Here is a 22,312-nt window from a genome sequence, read left to right on the forward strand (position 1 = left end):
GATTTATTCTAGCAGATAACACAGGTTCTGTGTGCATTTCTGAGTTGAAGTAGGACTGGGCCTCCATGCCCGGTTATTATGGACTTCCTGGGCCTTCACGGTGACTCCAGGGTCCCAGGATATTGACTGCAGGGTGAAGGAGGGGTGGCAGGTTACGACAAGGTGAGCAGAGAGGCATTGCAGGCCTGCGGTCTTCGGCAGGGCAGAGTAGAACCCGCTAACACTCTGCCTCTTGATCCCCAGGACTCTCCAGGGAAACTGCCACAGGAGAACAAAGGTTAGAAACGCAGAAACTTAGGTTTGGTAGGAATCACGGGCGTGTGTGCCAAGGCAGAACCGGGAATCTACCTGTGGGCTCAGGCTTGGCCTCTCATTTCCCTCGCCTTATTGCTACCTCGTCCCACCCACGGGACCATTAATAGGGCTGATGATTATGAGCCCGCACTCGGAGGGGTCCTGGTGGCTGGAGAGCCAGCTGTGTTTAGAGGGAGTGGCAAAGAAAGCAGCTGGCAACTGCCGCTCAGGCGGTTAGTTTATTCATATCCCCTGGCAACGTGGCCTTCCCCGCGCTCGGGAGGGGTGTTCTAGTTGAATAGGTACCCAGGGTTTCTAGGAAAAGGGAAGTAGGACTATTTCTGACCATTCTAATCTTAAGCTTCCTCAAAACAAACATATGAGCAGCTTTGCAGTGTTATCAGACTTTGAAGTTTCAGAGCAAAGTGGTTTATGGGCAGCTCCCCCAAATGCAGAAACTGGACCATATGACCCTGAGATCATCAAGAATTGGGACCCATGCTGGGGGTACAAGTTGCTTTCTAAAATCAGCATTTGTGTGTGTGTGTTTTAAATTAGAGAATAGCATACTCTCAGTAAAAAATTCACTGAGTGCAAAAGTATTTAAAATAAAAAATTTAAATCCCTGGTCCAATGCCCTAGAGCTATTTATCACACATTTTCCAAGATACTCATATTTTCTCACCTTCTAAACGTATATACAATTATTCTTTCTACTAAATTGGAACAGTTGTCTGTGTTGTTTTAGAAATTGCTTTTACGATGTACTATGAACGTCTTTCTATACTTGTACAGTTCAGCCTAACCCATTTTTAAAAACAGCTGTGTAGTAGTCCATCGTTAGTGTATGATATTAGTTTAACTAGCCCCTCTTTATTTAGGGTATTTAAGTCCCATTTTACAATAACACAGTGTCTGGCAGCTTTCTTTCTGAGGCCCAGATTTCAGCATATACCACAGGGTCAGGACTTTTGTGAGTCCTGGGACATAGCGATCTCAAGAGACTCTAGGCAAGGGTTCAGCAAACTTTTTCTGTAAAAGGCAGGTACTAAACCTTTTAGACCTTGGGGCTCATATGTTTTCTGTCAGAGCCATTCAACTCTACCACTCTCAGGCGAAAGCAGTTATGGACAGTACATAAACCAGTGGGTGTAGCTATGTGCCAATAAAGCTTTATTTATGACACTGAAATGTGAATTTCAAATAACTTTTGCATGTCATGGAACAGTCTTCTTTTTCAACCATTTAACAATGTAAAAGGTGATGTTAGTTTAGGAGCCATGGGCTGTATGATAACAGGGTGGCCTGGGGTAGGCCTGTACCCCTGCTGGCTGCTGACCCTGCTCTGGCCTCACTGTCATCTGCAGTAGGACTGGCCCGGCTCTCTTCTTTGCCCTACTCTAATGTGTTCAGGGTAAGCCTGGCACCTTGGTCTTGCATTCTAGACACATGCCAGTTTTATTCATTTGTTGTTTAATTAGTTCTTTATCTGTTTGTTTGATTGAATTGTTCATTCAGCAGACACTTATGAGCCTCAAATATCTTCCCGGCAAAGTGTTGAATGCTCGGGATATAATGATACAAAGGAATCAGTCCCTGCCCTCAAAGTGCTATTCCTTATAGTGGAAACAGGATTTAAATGAATATGTATTTGATTATAATTCTGGGCAGGGCTGTGAAGGAGAAGCCCAGGGTGTTTTGAGAGCAAGTTCATGTGAGACCCTGGGAGGTCAGGGGAGGCTTCCTGGAGGAGGAAGTACCCTTCAGCTCAGATGGGAAGGATGAGGAAAGGGTTGCCAATGGGAAGTGCCTTCCTGATAGCAAAGAGTCATGCTTGGAGGGATTGTGCTTGGGCACAATAGGCATTCTGTCCCTGTGTTTGTACCACATACAGAAATAACTAGTTTAAAGTCCAATTTACATTTGTATTACCTTGCTCTGGCTAACCTGCTTATTTTCAAATCCACTCAGGATTTTATGGATGGGGATTGTCCTGGTGCTCGGCTGGACAGTGGGGATACACAATCCAAAGGGAGGCCATCTCTGCCTTCAAAGACCCAAGTCCTAATGGAATCAGAGAAATACAGACACCAACAAGCGTTGTGGGTGTTCGCACAGAAATCTGGGGGCTCAAGGAAGGGAGTCATCAACTTTATCTGGGTATCAGATAAGCCTTCCAAGAGGGGACGCTTGACTCAGGGATTCCTTGCTGAGGTCTCTGCATTAGCAAGGGCAAGGCAGCAAGGAGGCTGATGTATTTGGTAAGGAACTGAAAAGTAAGAGAGGGGGTTAGGGGCCTGACCCAGTAAAGGCCCCCTGGGCACTTTGAGGAGTTGGGGCCTGGCCCTGTGGGCAGTGGGGAGCTGCGGTAGGATACAGTGCGGCGGCAAGACATGATCTGATTGCTTGGGCAGCAGTGGGAAGGGTTTGAGACAGCCAGCACGAGCCTGGCGGACTAAATGAGAAGAGAAGTAATGGGGTCAGCAATGGGGACAGCTGTGGCCGGGGAGGAGGGAGAATCTGCCAGACAGGCTGTTTCAGGGCAGGGCACGAAGAGTGCTCGGGTCCCTCCAAGCTCTCTGCCTTGTGTCCCTCCAAGCTCTGTGCCTTGTGTCCCTCCAAGCTCTGTGCCTTGTGTCCCTCCAAGCTCTGTGCCTTGTGTCCCTCCAAGCTCTGTGCCTTGTGTCCCTCCAAGCTCTCTGCCTTGTGTCCCTCCAAACTCTCTGCCTTGTGTCCCTCCAAGCTCTGTGCCTTGTGTCCCTCCAAGCTCTGTGCCTTGTGTCCCTCCAAGCTCTCTGCCTTGTGTCCCTCCAAGCTCTCTGCCTTGCGTGCAGCAGTCGGGCAGTGAGCGTGAGGGATGTGAGGGCGGAGGGCCGTGGAAGAAGGGAGGGGAGTCCCTGGCGAGTGTGTGGTTCCTTGGGGGACATTCCGGGAGGGACAGCTAGCTAGCATAGGTTTGGATGGATGGGCCTGTGACTCAGGGGACACCTGGGCTGGAGAGAGGAATCTGGGGAGCTCTGTGGGTGTGTGGCTTGGCAGGCAGAGAGCAGAATGGATTTCATCCCTATATGTCCGTTTGGCCTGACACTGTTGTGCAGTGACCAGCCTGCACGACCACAGGTGGCAACCCAGAATTTGCATTTCATCCTCAGAGAGGTGAAGTCATGAGAAGGCAGATCACCCAGGGCAAGCCTCCCGGAGAGCCCTGCAAAGCAGCCTTCAAGGGAGGGGCAAAGGAGACTGAAAGAATTGTCAGGTACGCAGGATCCAGGAATCCACGAGAGGGCCATGTCAGGAAAGGCACGGGAACAAAGACTGTTAGGAAAGGGCAGCCAGAGACTGGCTGAAATATGGGTCAGATTCATGGTAGGGGTGATAGTTTAAATGGGGAAAGCATCGATTATTTAATAAACAGTGTTGGGCCAGATGGCTAACAGGAAGTTTCAGTGGGTAAGTTAACGTAATAAGGTTCTTGTTTTCAGTAAGGCCATCAAAGCATGCTTTTTATGAGACTTTGGGAAGTCCCCATCTCCCCTTACTGCTCCATGTTTTTGGCTCTTTGGAGTGCTTGGGCATATAGGGTGGCCCTGAGCTCAGGCCCCCAAACCCTTACGGGGTTTTTGCTATCAGGAAGTTGCTTATCCCATTCTAGTTCAGAAAATGCTTTATTCTCACCAAAAGTCGACTCTATTGCCAAAAATTCGGATATGTTTAGTTCTTGGATGGTGAACTATGATCAATATAGCCTGGCCTGTCCAGGGACCTGAACTGGTGTTAAGGGGAGACCTCTTATTTGAACAACAGGTAATTGCACTGCAAGAGATATAGCACAATGTTATTTGTTCCATTTATAATTGGAAGGCCAGATATGCACATTTAATCACTCAACAGTGATATGGTTACAGGTATTCAGGTCTTCTTTTTGGAGAAATGCTGTTGGACATTGTTTAGGATAGATTTTACCATTTGGACATTGAAGGGCTATTACAAGCCAGTAATAAAGGCCAAGATTAGTTTTGCTTAATATATGAATCACTAATTTACCTCTTATGTGTTAATCATTGTACACTTTCAGTCCAATAGTTGTATTTATTTTATCTATGCCTTTCATTTCTGAAGAAAGAAGGTCACTTGAGGGGGATGCCATAGCTCTCTTTCTCAGAAAGCAGACCCAAGGCAAGGATTAAGTGTTAACTTCTTATTTGGGAGGTATGTGCCCAGAGCAGTGAGACTGGGTGAGAGAGGGGAGACAAAGGGAGATGCCAGCCTGCTGGCTAGTGTAGATAGTGAACTGCAGAGACCCAGTGGGTCACTCAGCAAGTGTGTTCACTTCTCGGAAAGGGTGGAGTAGTCCAGGAGAGAGCAGAGGTGTTTAATGTGCTTGCCTCCCTCTCACCTCTTATTTCCCATTGGCCAGGCTTCTCCCCTTGCAGATCTCTTTCCCCATACTTTTGCATTGAATCATCTGACCCCAGCAATCTATCAGAAAGCCTGACTCCACCCCCACATAGTGATGTTTCATCCAAGGTCATGGTGAAGGTCAGTGGAGGAGAGCGGGTGAGGCGTCAACCAAAACAGGAGGAGACGGTTGGTGGAAATATGAGGAAGAGCCCAGAGCCTGCATCCTCATGCAGAGACTCCTGTAGAACTGCACGCTGCGGTGTACACCCCTCTCCAGTGTCAGACCTGATGACTTACTCCATTGCTCATAGGGTTTCAGCAGCCAATGACTTAATCAGCTAACAGAGTTGGCAGGGTACAGCCCATGGGCCAAATGCAGCTTGTAGCCTATTTTTGTAAATAAATGTTTATTGGAACACAGCGTGTTCTTGTGTTTATATACAGTTTAAGGTTGCTTTTGCATGAGGATGGCAGAGTTGAGTAGAGACCACGTGACTCACAAAGCCAAAAATATTTACTATCTGGCTCTTGAAAGAAAAAGTTTGATGATCCCTGGTCTAACAAATAGAACAATTCTTTTTACACATGAGGAAATGGAGTCCCCCCATGTGGTAAAGACTTACTTAGTCACCTGGCCATTCATATGCCTGGGTAGGCCTAGGTCCCCAGGCTTCTAATCTTTGATTTTTTTTGCCTCAGTATTTAGGAAGATAGGCATGGGGGGTGGTGACTTACTTAGCAGTAGGACAGCTGAGTTCATAGATTAGGAGAAAAAATGATCTGAAATAACATTTATTTTTAAGAGAAACTTAACTATCTTGTTAGAGTGTCAGCTAAAACCCAGGAGAGCTAAGAATTATTTTTAAGCTCTTTTGACAAAGAATCCATACATGTAAATGTTTTATTATGTTTGTGAGTGAAACTTAGAGGATTAAACCAGGATTTGAGCTTTTAGATTTGTTTCCAAATAGTTGGTTGTTTTCTTGATTTCTTGGTTTAATTTTTCTTTAAATGAGTAGATTCCCATTTCACTTTATTATACCAGGAGCTAATGTGAGTTTCTGGATAAGTTTTCCAGTAGAACACTTTCAAAAGCTTCTTTGAGCCTTTCTTTGTTACAAATAATTGGGTACTTTTCTAACTCCTGGGATAGAGCAGCCCTGATAATTCTGTAAATAAAAGTTGCCCTGAGAAACTTCTACACCCAAAAAACATCAATTTATTTTCTTCTGTCCATCTGTGTTGAACAAATGTGAGGCTAAAAAGATTCTTTCATTTGGCACATTTGGTTGATTGAATTAGTGTGTGTGTGAACTTTTCTTATTTTGGCTTTATTTTTTTTCTCTAATGGACTCTTAGTGGAAGGCTGTTAGACCGTAGAGCTTACTATTAATCTCTTCTGTTTGGGTTTTGTGTTTTCTTCCAGAGATTCCACTTTAATTTGTAGTGTTAAGTTAATGCTTGAGTGTACAACACATCCCCCATTTCTCACCAGTTTTTAAGACCCATAATCTCTTGGAATCTTGGCAGATGCCAAGTGGGTTAGAGAGTCACTCACACCGCCAGTAAGTTGAGGACCCATAAAAGTCAAAAGACAAGGACAGAAAGCATTTTATTGTTTGCTGTGTTCTAGAAAGTTGAGTTACTTTGAAAAAGACTGCTTTTGGTAAACAATGTAAGAACTTTCCTCTTCGGCTGTTGTGTAGAGTCACTGATAAGCAGCAAATGGTTCAGATATGGAAGTGAAACAAAGAGAATGTGGAATGTGACTCAGAAATTCTACTCCTAGATATATACCCAAGAGAACTGAAAACATACGTGCACACAAAAACCTATATACGAATGTTCATGGCAACATTATTCATAATGGCCAGAAACAACCTAAATGTCTATCAGCTGGTGACAGGAAAACAAAATGTAGTTCATCCCTATAATGGGATATTATTCAGCCATAGAAAGGAGTGGAGCTCCGACACATGCTACAACGTGGGTGAACCTTGAAAACATCACACTAAGTGAAAGAAGCCAGGCACAAACGCCACCTATTATATGATTCCATTTACATGAAATTCCTAGAACAGGCATATCCATGGACTCAGAAAGTAGGTAAGTAGTTTCCAGGGACTGGGGAAGTGGGGAATGAGAGTGACTGTTGACAGGTAGGGGGTTTCTTTTTGAGGTAATAAAAATGTTCTCAAATTAGGTAGTGGTGATAGTTGCATGAGTCTGTGAAATATACTAAAAGTCACTGTATTGTGTGCTTTTAGAGAGTGAATTTTATGGTATATGAATTACATCACATTAAAATTCTTAATAAAAACAGGCATACTGGGGACTTTGACAAGTTGGTGACCTTCTCGGTGTCATTTAGAAACAGTTCCTTAGACACCTCATTTGGAGATTCCTTCTGCTCAGTCCCCAAACTTTGGTGACATCAGAAGCACCCAAAGAGTCTGTTAAAAAAAACACACCAATACATGGGTCCCACCATAGACCTACTGAATCGGGATCTGCTATTTAAAAAGAGTAAAAATGTCTGCTTTATATTTTTAAGTGTTTTCTAGTAGTCATCACCAATTTATAACTTGGCAAGAAGACTTAGTAACAAGATTGATGAAGGCATAGTCGATGGATCATTTTTTATGAAGTTGAAGAGTTAACTTAAACCCAATTTTCTCTTACGGAAATACCATGAGAAAATACAATTGTCTTCAAACAAGTAAATCTGCCTTATAGTCTCAAGATTAAAGGCTACATAACCATAAACTATTATGGTTAAAGTAGACTCATGGAAGAGCTACATGAAGACAAATAACTCGATTTTATGCTGACAAGATACAGAATGAGTGTAAAGCTGACAAGAAAGGCACTTCACCTGACAAATGTTTATATTCTTAAGTATTGTCAGGGTCGCTGACTTGTGCATATAGTCATCCCTTGGCATCTGCAGGGGATTGGTTCCAGGACCCCTGTGGATACCAAAATCAGCAGATGCTCAAGTGCCTTATATAAAATGGCATAGTGTTTGCATATAACCTATGCACATTCTCCCATATACTTTAAATCATCTTGTTACTGAACTCAAGGGGTTCCCCTCTTGGGGTGCTCTCTTCAAAACCTAGACGTGGTTGCTGTTAGGTAGTTAATTTCCTTGCAGCAAGTAAAGGAGACGGAATTCACACCCGAAGCTCTGGCTCCTGAACCAGAGGCTTAGCCATTGCTTAGACACACTATTTGGTTAATTAGGTGTTGATTTCTTCTTTGCAGTTGAATCAACTTATCAGTTGGGTTCCTATCAGGCTCATGAGGTTACAGCTGCATCTGCAAAATACTGCGCTACCTTCTAACATTAGTAAGACTAGCATTTAGTAAGAATCGCCAGACCTTGAGACCCTAGTCCTATCTCTAGATTACTTACCATCCCTAATATGATGAAAGTGCTGTGTAAATAGTTGCCATACTGTGTTGTTTAGGTAATAAGGACAGGGAAGGTGGTTTGTACATGTTCAGTAGAGACGCAGCCATTATAGGCCTAATGATGGAGTACATGTCAGCAGCAACATAACTTAAAAAAATATTTTCAGCCCATGGTGGATTGAGTGCACGGATGCGAACTTGCAGATCTGAGAGCCGGCTGTAGTTTCTAGTGTTCATTCTTACCTGTGTAATAGGATGTAGCGGCAGGTTGAAATCCTAAGACCTACCACTACATCCTATTACACAGATAAGAATAAACAGCACTTTTTATTTTTTATCTCAGCATTTTTGCTGTTTTAAAAACACCTGTGGACTCTGGTTTCAACTTTGTTTCCGGCAAAGGCCAAGTCAGAGAATTTGGGGGTTATACTATTTTTGTTTTCCTACCCTCACATCTGGACCAAAGGAGCACCGTCCCTGCCCGAGCCACTCAGAGTCCAGTGGGACAATTCAGGCTTTGGAGGCGGAGTTGTCAAGTTGCTTCCCTCATTTTTCTCTTCTCCAGAGACTTTTGCCTCTGCTTGGTTAGGAATTGTGTGCCAGTGGATAGTCACTGTCCTCTCACCATTCGTCACCCTGCAGAACCCCATGGCCTACCAGATTCCAGAGAGATCTGAGTGTACTGAGCTAACTTGTATCACGTGGCAGGATCTCTGCCAGTCATTAGATTGACCAGTATTTATTAATTAAAAGCCAAAAAAGGTAGCCCTGCTGGGCATGGCTCAGCAGTTGAGCATTGACCTAGGATCCCAGAGATCGCGGTTTGATTCCTGGTCAGGGCACATTTCCCTGTGGGGGGGCGTGCAGGAGGCAGCCGATCAATGACTCTCATCATTGATGTTTCTATCTCTCTCTCTCTCCCTCTCCCTCCTTCTCTGAAATCAATAAAGATATATATATATTTTAAAAAGCCAAAAAAGGTATAAGATGACTGTGAGTTGTGTGCCCATAAGGAATGACATTTGCTTGGTTTGAACTCTTTTTAAAAGGTGACTGAATTTCTAGGGAAGCAGCACTATAGGGCCCTTGTGTGGTGGCAGGTGTAATGGTCAGGACCTCCAGGTCCTGTGAGCTGTCCTGCAAAGATAAAGTATAGTAGATGTCACATGCTAGGTGGTCTTGAGTCAGAGGCCGTCCACAGAAGCACTTTATTCTGTGTACACAGAGTTTGAAAATGTTCAGTCAGTTGCCAACGTTGAAAAATTCGGAGGTTTTCCTAAATGATACTTGTCTTCTCTTGAAAAATCAGGAGGCGTGGCCACACTGGACACACCTACCTGCCTGAACACAACTGGGTGGAGCTGAGAAGGTTGCCACTACCCCCAGTTTTCCTTACATACAGTTGGCTTCGCATGCATTTTATGTGTCCAGTTCTTGAGGGTATTAACTTTGACTTGTGTTCAAACAGAGCTTCGTGGATTTGCACCAAGTGTTGCAGGGGAGAATTGGCATGAGACACACAGAGTCAGAAAGATATTTTGTCAATGCACTTGAAAATTGGAGATTATGAAATGGGACCAGGGAAGAGAATGAAAGATCTGAGGAGAAATGGCTGACATTGGTCAACAGTTCTGAAGCATCAGCTTCAAGAGAAGGACCTTCAGACTCATCCCATGCTCTGCCTTATTCCTGCAGCTTCGAAATGCAGGAAGCCTGGCCTCTCTGGGGCTTACGTGAGGCCTGTGTTTGTGTTGGTGAGCAGGGGCCATGGGCACATACGGCCACAGCAGGAATAACCAGTGTAGCGCCTAACGGGGTAGGTTCCATGGAGTCAGTGGAACTCCTAGCAAAATGGAAATTACCTGTAGGTTACATTCTGATAAGTGAATGGGCAAGGACAGGTGACTTGGTTATCAAGCAACAAGTGTCTGCTAAAAGCCCAGCTCTGATTATCCCCTTGAATGGCTCCCTGCAGGGGTGGTGTGGGCAAGCACCGTGCAAACGGCTACAGGTCCTCGAAGACTGAGTACCCCCTGCAGTGGAGAGGAGGCTGTTAGGTGGGACTCTCCTTGTGGGTTGGAGTCAGTTTTCTTTTCTGCCTGACTCTGAAGCGCCCTCCGGCTCTGAAATTCTATGAAACCAGGAGTTATAACACCAACATGCTCTTCACCCCCCACTGTTTGGGAATTTGCCTCCATATGTAAAGCTGGCACGATTCCCTGATTATGAGATCTTTATTATTGAAGGCAGATCATGGAGCAGGGTAACAGCTTTTTTGTTATTTCAGTCCCAGTTGGGTTCCCGAGTAGGCAATACTCATCCAAGAGGCGTGGGAGGAGAGCGGGGTGAGGTGTTAGTCATGCAAGACGCCTGTTTACTGCGCGCCACTCCCTGGTTGCTGACTGCTGGGTGCTGGGCTGTGCACAGGGCCACCGAGACCCCGCTCTGAAGGGTCCTGCTGTCCCTGGGCAGATCAGAAGCTTGGCCCTGGGCACACAGCGGGCCCCCTGGACATTCCTGTTGAATGAAGCTCCTGCCCTCTTGCCAGCTGTGGAAACTGCTTAGCTGTCAGTGCCCAAAGATACCCTCAGCCCGAGAAGAAATGGCTCCTGGAACTGGGGAGAGTGGAGGAAGTTACTGAGTGGTCTAGCACAGGGATGGACTGTGGGGAAAATATGCTAGAGGGGGGTCCTTCCCCTTACCCCAGGCATTAACCCTTCAGTGGCTATTGTGGGGACCTAGTGAGGGGGTCCTCCTGGTGACTGAGGGCTCTTGGGGTGGGAGGTCAGAGCAAAGGGTGTTCCAACAGGTACAGGAAATTTTCTTTATTTTCACCAGCAGCCTGACCATATACGTGTGCTCTGCCTGGGGGCCATCTGGTCCCTGGATGCCTTTGGTCCCTGACGGTTGGTCTCCTTGCTGCCCCTCTGGGCCCTGCCATGGACCCAGACCTTCCGCTGCTGAATCCCTTGGTGCTTCTGCCTCTTGCTGATCTAGACTTTCTTGCCCCCAAATCAACTCCATGTGTTAGCTCGACCTCCATCCTGGCCTCCTAATGCCCCACCCAGCTCAGTCTTTTGCTTCCTGATATGGGTTGAATTGTGCCCCCTCCCACCAGAGATGTTGAAGTCCTCACCCCCAGTACCTGTGATGTGACCTTGTATATAGGGTTTTTGCAGATGACCAAGTTAAGATGAGGTCGTCCTGGAGCGTGATGGGCCCTGGCAATATGTGGAGTCCTTGCAAAAGGGAATTTGGACACAGAGGGAAGACAGTGTGAAGACACAGGGAGAAAGCTGTCTGTGAGCCACAGAACTCCGAGGAACTGGGAGAGAGAGGCCTGGGACAGATTCTCCCTCAGGTCCTTTGGGAGGGACCACCTGCCAGCACCTTCATCTCAGGCTTCTAGCTTCCGAAACTGTGACACAATCTACTTTTGTGTTTAAGCTACCTACCTAGTTTGTGATGTTTTGGGGCAGCCCCAGAAAACCAGTACACCTCCCATGCCCCAGCATAATGTGGCACTGGTGGTTTCTGTGGACACTGCTAAGCCTAGCAAGTGGTACTGTGTCCTCTGCAATGCCCTGGAGAGGTGCAGTCTGTCACCTACATCTCTGGCACCTGGCGTGAGGGTCAGGTAGCTGTGTTGTCAGTCTATCAGCGAATGTGGGGGATGGGCTCTGGCTGGGCCCCAGAATTTTATGGTCCCCGTAGAAAGAAGTGCAGAGGAGCTTTTATTCAAGCTTAGAAAAGAGACCCACAAAGCAGTTGATTTTCAGATCTCTGATCCTTCTCTTGACTGCTCTTGAGTGTCCCAGGGACAACTTGGCAGAAGGTGATGCCCACAGCTCTGCTCTTCTGTCAGTCCCTTTGTGCATCCCCAGCACCTGAAGTCTTGATTCCCTGTCTCTAAAAGAGGGCATTGGGCTGGTCTTGAAAGCCCTTCAAGCTCTGTATTTCCCTCGAGGGACAGATTGCCATGCAGACAGGGCCCAGCTCCTCTCTGTCCTCTTGCTTTCCTTTCCCCAGCATAACATCCGACCCTCTTCTGCTCCTCTGAGGAAGAGGCCTTGTGTTCTGCGGTTTCTTCCAGGGCCGAGATGCATAAACCCGAGCCTGAAAGGACCTTGGTCGTTTTCATATGGTGTGAGGGACACCAAGGATTCTGGGTCACGTGATCTCTGTCGAGGAAGGAGCAATGTATCAGGCTGGGAGCCAGGGAGACCCCCTCCCTTCCTTCTTCCCCCCCAGATAAAGACTTGCTTGCTTTCTGCTGCTGTGTGTCAGTGAGGACACTACAGAAAAGGGTACTGAGGGAACAGCAGGGCAAAGCCTTGGGGAAGAGCAGACAGTGTCAGGGAGTATGCGGCACTTTTGGACACCGCATCCCCACCGGCTGGCTCACCTCTTGCACACCAAAGGTGAATTCTTATACCAGATGTGCAAATGCAGAATCGTCTTAGCTGGCAGGCTTTGGAGCTGGGATGGGACCCTCGGGAGGGTTCTGTGACAACCTGGATAGCTGTGGTCCTGGTGGGCCTCTTCTTTGCTCTCAGCGCATCTGCCCTGTTCGGTTCACTTTGCTTTTTCTGCTCCTCTCTGGTCAGCTTAAGTATTCGCTGTGGTTTTCAGCAGCGCCACCTGTCTGGAGGAAATGACATAAGCAGCGGATGCTTTCAAGTCAGGAGGAATTTGTGGGTTGTTTTAATTGTTGTGCCTTTAAAAAAAAATTTAATAGCTCCACCGCCAATACCTGGAGACAGGGTGAGCTGTTGCAGAGAAGTCTGCCCTTCCTTGTCTTCCTCTAGGCCTGTGGTTCTCAAAGTGGGGTTCTGGGACAGCGGCGTCAACATCACCTGGGAACTTGTTGGAAAGGCAGTTTCTCAGGCCTCCCAGATCTGAGAAACAGAAACCCTGGGGCTGGGCTCTGTGCTCTGCTTTCACCAGTCCCCTAGGTGATGCTGACGGACTCTCAGGTGAGGGAGGTCCACCTTGAAGGCCACCGTGAAGGCTGCCTCTGCTCATAGCATTCCACCAGTTCCCTGCATGAATAAGTCTTTCACGCCTCTTTGCAGAGGTTTTGCAAATTTGCTTATGAGATTTGCCAAGGAATCTAATTTCATTCAGCCCCCAAATGTGTCCATTTCGTCTCCATTTTGTGTGGTCGCCTCTGTCCTGAATGCCATTTTTTGATGTTTGAGAATAGCTTCTTTTGCTCAGAATTTCTATACATTTTTTGCAGTGTTGGTTCATGATAAAGACTTCTTCTGTGTGCCTGAAGGAGCCGCTGGGGCCCTTTGTGACTGGGGACTGTGGCCTTCCCCGGAACCCAGCAGCTTGGAAGAGCCTCTGTGGCTGCACCTCAGAGAGATGATTACTTATTCGTATTTCCCAAAATAACCATAGCTCTTTCCGACAGCTTCCCTCCATCGTGTGAAAAGCAACACTCTTTGGGATTTTGAGCATTATTTCTAAACGGAAAGTCACACCTTTTACTGGAAAGTCTTCTAAATATGGATTAGCAGTGCAGAGCGAGTGAAGTTCCCGAAGGCTGAGTTTCTCAGGAAACACATCAGGAAGGTGAGGTGTGAGTGGAAAATGCCGCTTCCTGGGAAGAGAAGCTTCTGAGCAGCCGGGCGTGAGATTTTTCCACGCAGAGGCTGTGGGAGACCTACTTGGGGCATGTTAGGAAGCCACAGTTCAGCATGTTCACAGAACATTCCAGATGTGGATCTAATAGCCTCAGCGCTGGCGTTGGCAGTTTTAGGGCAGTGGGTGTGGATGGGCCAGGGCTGTCCTGTTGTAGGAATAGAAACCACTCATACTCGCTTATGAAAAAGGACATTTTAGAAGGATATGGGGCATCTCAGAGCAGCCCCACCTCAGAACTGGAAAATCAGCTGTTGAGCTGATCGTCCCGCCTCTGGGACCCTGTCATGTCTTATACACCCTCTGCCCCCTTTCCTGGGTTTGCTTCATACTTTTTTTTTTAAACTCTACAGACTTGCCTGTGTTCTTTAGCAGCTGTTAAGTAGAAAATCATCACTGTAAGTGGGAGATACCCACCCACGTCCTGTTCTGCATAGTGCTCGCTGGTCCAAAAAGCTGTGGCCGAGCAGGGTCACCCCAGGATGCAGATCTGCACGGACGTGCTCTGGGGTTCAGACAGTTCTTAGAGAAGGGTCCCGATCATGGGTAACAGGTTGTTCTAATTCTTTATGATGTTTTATAATTCTGATTGTGTGTTTGTAACTCTATTTTTATAGAGAGTTTAACCAATCTCTACCTTTACAACTTCTACCTTTTGAGGTCACACTTACAAAAGGCCCTTGCTAACAAAAGAAAGTAGTATTTTTTTCTAGCACACTCATGGACATTCCCCCCCCACACTTCTTAAAAATTTTAATGCAGATGGAATTTAATTTCAGGAAGTGTGTGAGAAGCGGGCCTACCTTAATATTTTCAAATCTCTGGCCTGTTGTTCTGATCGGCTCCTCCTCCCCCGCCGCCCTGAGAAGCCCCTCTCACCACGTAATACCCCAGTCTGCCTCGGTCTGTTTCTTGCTTTTCCTTTTCTGTTGCTTTTCTCTTTGTTCCTGCACCAGCACTACATGGTTTTGTCTCTTTCATGGGAAGTTCTAATGTACTCGGTAAAATATTCAAATGGGATGTACCGTAAAAATAGAGTCTTTTTGCTTTGGTTTCATTTTTAAGAATTAGCCAGCATCAGAGGCTTGTGTAGTCTTTCAGGAGTTTCCCTGCGGACACATATGACTTAGGCCCTGTTATCAATGTGCCCAGAACCCGTGTGCACTGGGCACCGCGGAGCAGTGTGCCGGGGAGGCTGTGCGCATCCGCACCCCCAGAGGTGCCCCATTCACTGCAACAGCTGCAGCAGCGCCACCCTGTCAACAGCATCATCAGGCCCCTGTTAGTGGCATTCCCGGCCTTTCTCTGGAGTTGTTTTCCCTCTAACAAAAAAACCCACAAAAACGCTCCAAAACATATCTTCCTACTTATGTCACTGTGCACCTGGAGCTGTTGTCAGGTCAAAGGGTGCGAGCCTTTGGGATTTTGATAGCTCTCTACACACTGCCGTTCAGAGCCATCCCCAGGCTATTTTCCAGAGCTTTGCTAGCTAGAGATGTTGCGTATAAGCAGTGGGTGAAAAAACAGTGTCTTACTGTCATCTTGTTCGGTATTTCTCCAATTTTGAGAGAGAAGGAGCACCTGTCCTTCCTTATTGGTCATTTGTAACCATTTTTCTGTGAACGACCCATATATGTTTTTTGCTCTTTTTTGTTTGCTGCTTGCTTGATTTGTAATTCATGTGATATGAAGGGACTTGGTGCTCTGTCTGTTCTCCCTGACCCTTTCCTGTCTTTCCATCTGTTTACATCTTTTTATCTGCACACACGCGCACACACACACGCACACGCTCATTTTTTAACTCAAACATTGGCCATGCAACCAACTTAGTTCTAGCAGCCGCTTTGAGCCGCATCTTTGTTCATTAAGCACTTATTAAGTGCCTACTGCACTCGGTGCCTGGGAGACAGGCATGCACTTATGGGACACGGTCCCTGCCCTCCAAGTACACCTGGCAGGAGGGATGGACTTGGAAGCAGGTGTTACAGCTGAGGTAGGAAGAGGTCAGCCATGCTCCTGTAGCCTGCCAGCCCCCTGAGGGCAGGGTTGGTGCTGTGAGCTCCAGCTCCTCCCCAGGCCTGGAGCTTATTCAGAGTTAGTGCTCAGAAGGTCCGAGTGATGTTGACAGGGAGCTGACAGGACCATGAGGTGACTGGGACTCTCCCCATGTCCCAGACAGCATGACAGTAACCTTGTCAGCCCTGATCTGTCAGCTCTGTCTACCCCAACACCTGGGAACAGGATTGCATAAAACTCACCTTTCTTGTCCTAGCTCAGGACCTTGCCCTCAGGGTTTAAGATAAGTCTTTGTGAAGGGGGCGGGTCCTGCTGGAGCAACCTCCCCCTCTGCCTGCCACCTTGTGTTGCTCACTGGAACCTTCTCCTGGTGCCTTTTCCCCCGGGCTTCCTGCAGTGCAGTGCTTTCTCCTCTCTCCTCTCCACCCCCCTGTACTAGGAGAGACTCTAAGGACTCAGTCACGCTAAAGGGTTTATGACCATTTACTCTAATTCGTAAGTCTCCCCCAGGAACCAAAACAGATAACAAAGCCTCATATCAAAGCAAGGGTCTCTGGGGGTAGTGAGCCTGGTAGTTATAGAGGTTGGGGTAGAGGTGATGGGTATTTTGGGGGGTCACCCTCAATTGCTACCACATATCTTGCTTCTTACCTTGGTTGAGTCTATGTCTGACCCATGCCCTGGGGTTATGTCTCATCTGGGTTCCCCCAGTCTGTGGCTGGTTCACACGACCCTGTTACTATGGATTACCAGTTTCCCCCCATCTGGTTAGTCACTGAGACTTCTTGTTAAAATGCTGACTTCTGGGTTCCACCCAAGACCTGCTAAACCAGAACCTTGAAGTGCGAGGTCTGGGAATCAGTATTTTTAACAAGTGACCCCTGTGATCCTGATAACTACGTTTGGGAAATGAAACTGGAGCTCTGCCAGATACCTATGCTTAGGTTTCGGACCCTGAGTGTCCAGGCTTTGGTTTCTATACATTTTCCTCCTTGGCATCTACTTCCAATTTTCTTAATCCTAAATCGGGGGTCATAATATCTGTGGACTGGCAGTTGGCTACCAACATCTATTGGCTCAATGACAGGACACCCTTTTCCTACATTGTCGTCAACCCTTGTGACCCATCAACCAAGTTCAGGGATTCCCAGTGCGTCTGCCCAAGTGTGCACTCTCCAAGGAGTTTGGTACATCCGGGATCCTGGAGGGGTTGCAGGACAGGCTCAGAGAGTTCCAGGCAGCCCACCCTTCCCCTCACTAGACTCCCTCCATGCCCCTGGCCCTGTCCTTCCCAGGCCTTTTGTGTGGGCTGGAGCCAGTCGAGGGCTTGGTTCAGGCCAATATCAAAGGGCCAGGTTCTCACCAGCCTCTGTAGCATCTGTGAAATGGGCATACAGGCCCTGCCCCACCTGGATCGCAGGGCTGCGTAAGGATCCTCTGAGCTGCTGGGAAGTAGGAAGCTGTGGGGACACCCCTACAGCTCAGAAATGCTAAGAAGGCATCCAAGCACTCGCTTCCCCCAGCACCCTTTTCCCCCAGCACCCCCTTCCCCCAGCACCCTCTCCCCCCAGCACCCTCTTCCCCCAGCACCCCCTTCCCCCAGAACTCCCTTCCCCAGCACCGTCTCCCCTCTGGCTCCCATAGAGGGAGCCCTTCCCTCACCCCTGGGGAGATGTGCCCTGTGAGGGCCTGGGAAGGAGGAATGGGGCAGGGAGGGGGCCTGGAGGGCGGAAGGTGGGAGCAGAGAGGAGGCAGGCGTGGTGAGGGTTTTGTTTCATTAGCATTACGTGGTTTAGTGTCTGGAGGGTGCACTGTATGTCAGACTGCCGGGAGCTGCCTGTGCCTCGCTGGCCACTCACCCCAACACCAGGCACTGTGCTGTTGTCCCCGCTGTACCTGAGGACGCAGGCCGAGCACCACGACCGTCCATTTAAACAGTGGGCCTGGGGTTCAAGCACCTGGGTGCGGCGCCCGCACTTGAGCTCTAGGAGGAACTCCGGGCTGCCTCAGAGCATTCGAGGGCTGCTGCAAACACCAGGGCCGGGGCTCCGTTACATTTATTTCCTTCTGTGACAGTAGAGTCCGGGTGTCTCCAACTCTCTTCCTCAGAGCACGAGAAGTCTCATTGCTCAGGGACCTGCCCCAGGGCTGGCGGGGCTCTATGCGGGGAACTGGGGGTGTTAGCTACCACCACCCCCGTCTCTCCCTGCCCAGGCTTGACTCCTGCCATGCATTTCTCACTAGAGACCTCAGTGTGCAGGGCCCGGGTCTGTGTTTGCTGAAGCTGAGGCCTCGGCGAAGTCTCTCTGGCTCCTGAGACTAGAAGTCCCAGCCCGGGCTCAGCAGGGCTCCCGGGTGGTGGGACCTGAGGAGCCTGCAGGGTGCAGATCTTTGCTGGCAGGGGCTCGGGCAGGTGTCTGTGACGAGCCTTTGTGTCTTTCCATTGGCTGAGCGTTCACCTGCTCTGTGCCTTCCAGAGGGTCTCAGCTGTGTGTGGACAGGGTCAGGCAGTGCGGCAGCCCCGTGGGGGTGGATCTGGATGAAGCTTCCCAATCAAGAATCTCTCAGTCAAGCTGCTCTTCCTCATGGCACTAGGTCATTCAGGGATCATCTCCACGCCCATAGGGTCTGAGAGCAGCACGGGGAGTATGGCTCCAGAGCTGGGGGGTTGTCTTGGCCTGGGGCACCCCCTTCCCTGACCCTGCCTGAGTGAGACACCCCCAGATCCACAGTGTCTTGGCTCCTGGTGGAGGCGGCGCTACCTACCGTCCGCAGCATGGCAAAGGCGCCTGGACGGCCCCTGTCTCACTCAGGGTACACTGTCTGGCCCCTGCCTCTCCTTCTAGGGGGGATTGGGAAGAGCCCAACACGCCCCCCCCAATGGCTCACATCCTGTCACGCACACCTGTGTGAGTCCCGCCCACCTCTGCCAGGGTCGGGCTGTGTGACCAGGAGAACTGGGCAGCCGACTTGGAGCATCGCTTCTGAGGCTGGCTTACAAAGACGTCAGGCTGCGCTGCCTCTCAGCTCGCTCCCTCGCGGGCAGTCAGCTGCCGTGCGCGAACAGCCTGTGGCTTCTGCCAGCATCCAGAGAGCCACCTTGGAAGTAGCACCTCCAGCTCCAGTCAAGCCCTCGATGAGGCAAGAGACGAGGGAATGCTGACTGCAGCCTCCGGAGAGCCTGAACCAGACCCGCCCAGCTCAGCCCCTCCCGAGTCCTGACTCACTGCATCCCTGTGACAATGAGTGCCTGTTGATTTAAGCTGCTAAATTTGGGGTAATTTGTGATGCAGCAATAGATAATACTAAATGTGCCTTTCACAGCAAGGCCTTCCCTAGCCCCCTGACCAAAACTACATCTTACCACTTCTTACCCCCTTCTCTGCCTTATTCTCTTTAGGACGTATCACCATCTAACCTAAGATGTTTTACTTATTTGTCACCTGTCTCCTGGCACGATTTCCTCCCTCCACCCACATTAGATATATTTTAAATTTTCATTAATCAAAAATTTTATATATTGATATTCAAAAATAGGATAGTGTCACGACCACTAGAATGTAACTGAAGGAGAAGTTTAACCTGTCAAAGGCCCTGCAGTAGCTCCAGTGCCAAGAACAGTGCTGGATATAGAGTAGGCCCTCAAATATAATGATATTTCATAATATATAAATATGTAAAATCACATATTAATGTTACAATCAATACTATAATTTATCACGTGTTGTGATTATAAATATTTCTAATGTTTATAACAAATATTTATTGTATTACATTAAGTTAATATAATAATACTAATTTCGTGGTGGTTCTCAAATAGATAGTGGTGTATAGATTAAAACAGCACAGTTTGGCCGCAGCTCCCAGAGCCCAGCTCATAGCTCAGAGGTGTTGGTGTGACTGGCATGTGGTGGTCTTTGCTGTCAGGCTGAGTCTCAACTCTGCTGTTTCTCACTGAGGCCTCAGTTTCTTCCACTAAAAAATAGAAACGATAGCGCCCGTTTCATAGTGTTCTGTGACCTCTGAGGGAGACACACAATGCGGGGGGACTTGAAGTGGACCCAGCACAAATGGATGTGAGAAAGTAGTAGTTTCTCATTTAACTAAGGAAGGGGTTTAGGAATATACTATAGCCAGAGCTTGCATTCTCAGAGGGCTGGCCCAACCCCTGGACTAGGTCATGAGGCTCCTGGGACTCTCTTGGGACTTGCCTTCCTGGTTGGGGTAGAGGACATGGCAGAGTAGCCTGGTAGTAACCCAGCTTCCAGATGAGGGACAGGGCTGGAGAAGGGAGCAGCAGGGCTATTGTCTGTCTAGGAAAACCTGATTCCACAGACCCTCCTGGTGAGGAAAACAGAGGCCAGGCGAGAAGCTGCGATGTAGGCCACCACCACACAAGGGAAAAGAAGAAACAAGAGGTGGGGGAGCAGAGAGAATAAGAATCGCAGAAAGATGATATAAAAAGAGGCAAAGTGGAGGGGACTACAGGAATCTCAGGTTCCAGCCAGTACCTGAAAGCTGAATTCTCCCTGGGCTGGTACCTGTGGGTGTTTCCCCTGATAACCACGGGGGGCAGCAGAGAGCCACCCCACAGCCAAGGAAAGGGACCAGTCAGTGCAGGAGCCCACTGGTGGGTGGGCGGGAAGGATTAGGGGAGTAAGGGGGGAGCCAAGGTTTACAGGTGGGCCCAAGGCAAGTCGCCCTGACCAGTGGCCTAGGTCCAGGGGCTTGTTGTGACTTTCCCACTGGAAGCCAGTGCCTCTAGTGCAAGCAGGATGAAGTCTTATCAAGGGGAAATTAAGCCAGAGTGACTGTTGAAAATTAATAATTTGGGCCTCATGTACTGTTTTATTATTAGTATTACTATTGTTGTTGTGATCTTAAGAAAGGCACACCTGTGGTCTGAAACGCAGATTTACACCACTTTCCACCTTTCAGGTGTCCTCTCTCTTTAAAAGTTTACGCAGGGTAGCACTGTGACCCACTGATGGGGAAATGACAATTTCTGGTTTGTAGCCTTGATGGCTAGAAGAGCAGCCTCCCTCAGGCTGGTTTGATTTACAGTCAGTTCATCTGTGTGTGTCGGGCTCCCCTGGTTTCAGGGGAAGAGATCTGAATTGAGTTGGAGTTGCCTTTAGGAAAAAACGTGTTTCTCGTGAATTGCTTTGGACAGGCTCTCTGAGACAGTATCTCTTACTCCTTCCACTCTGACTGTACCATGTTCCCAGAGCCTCTGGACCTCCATGCCAGTGACTCTGTTCTGAGTCTGGATGGTCATCTGGAATCACCTAGGACCCCAGGGATGGAACCTCAGAAAATGCAAAAGGGCCTCAGTTCAGAGTAATGTGGGCCCTGAGCTGTCGTGGCAGTTTTGCTTTGGCTCAGTCGAGGGGCCTGGTGTGCTGTAAATAGATTAGCGAGTCTTTTATTGCAAAAGACCTGGAAATGGTTTCCTCCCTGTGGGTGGTATGGTCATCTGGGTGATTTTTCCTGCTGCTGGTGAGGTCACTCAGCCAGGGCCCTGGTGGCTCTCTCCAGATGTCTGCCTGTCCTGGCCTCATTCCTCCCCCAGGCTTTCAGTGGCTTTGTGTTTGGACTGGCTAGAGCTGGCCAAGACTGGGAGATGGGCAGGGACAAATCCTTCAGGCAGCTGCATTGTCCCTGCTGGAGCCCTGGTGGAGTCTCCATGTCGTGGAATCTGAGTGCCATGGGTTTAAAGATTTAGGGTCACCAATCAAAGCTTCAGGGAGGAGTATTGAGGCCTAAAAGGCCATTTAGCCCAACCCCTTCTTTTTGGGTTAAGATTTGGAGGACTAGAGAGGTAAAGTGTCTTGCCTTGGGCTGCACGGCAGATTAGAGGCAAAGCTGAGGCAAAAACCCAGTTCTTTTGAATCCTTATTGAGAGAAGTCACTGAAAGAATTTTGCTTGTTTTTATTTTTAATATTTGAGACAATTGCATTTTCAGGATTAGAATTTTTTCATTAACTAATGTTATATTCATACACTGGGCTAACTTTATTTTTTATTTTTATTGTTATATTTGAATCCTCACCCAAGGATATGTTTTTATTAGTTGATTTTAGAGAGAGAGGAAGGGGGAGAGGGAGAGACATTGATGTGAGAGAGAAACATCGACTGGTTGCCTCCCGTATATACCCCGATCGGGAAATGAACCCTCAACCTTTTGGTGTACAGGACTACACTCCAGCCGAGCCACAGGGCCAGGGCCATTGGACTAACCTTTACAATGTTATGTTAAGCACTTGTGTTGGGGCATTTGGCCTGAATACAAGGACCGCCTTGGGTGGATACTATTATTGATCTCACAGAGGAGAAAACTGAGACACTGAGAGGACAATTAGCTTGGCCAGGGTTACACTGGTGGTAAGAGGCAGAGAGGGGATTCAAACTCGGGCAGTCTGGCTCTAGATCCTCTGCTGTTAACAGATTCTAACCTCTATATTATCTAGCACCTTAACGATTTTGGAAAGATACTCACAAAAGCCTATTCATGGAAAGAACGTACAGTATGAT

General features: G+C 48.1%; 1 protein-coding gene across 1 annotated transcript in view; it reads left to right on the plus strand.

The window, feature by feature from the left end:
• The window catches only part of GAS7 (growth arrest specific 7), a 199,578-nt gene that overhangs the window by 125,019 nt on the left and 52,247 nt on the right, over positions 1 to 22,312 (plus strand). The gene's annotated exons all lie outside the window — the stretch shown is intronic.

Source organism: Miniopterus natalensis, chromosome 17 (genome assembly GCF_054644295.1).
Source record: "Miniopterus natalensis isolate mMinNat1 chromosome 17, mMinNat1.hap1, whole genome shotgun sequence".
Lineage (NCBI taxonomy): Eukaryota > Metazoa > Chordata > Mammalia > Chiroptera > Miniopteridae > Miniopterus > Miniopterus natalensis.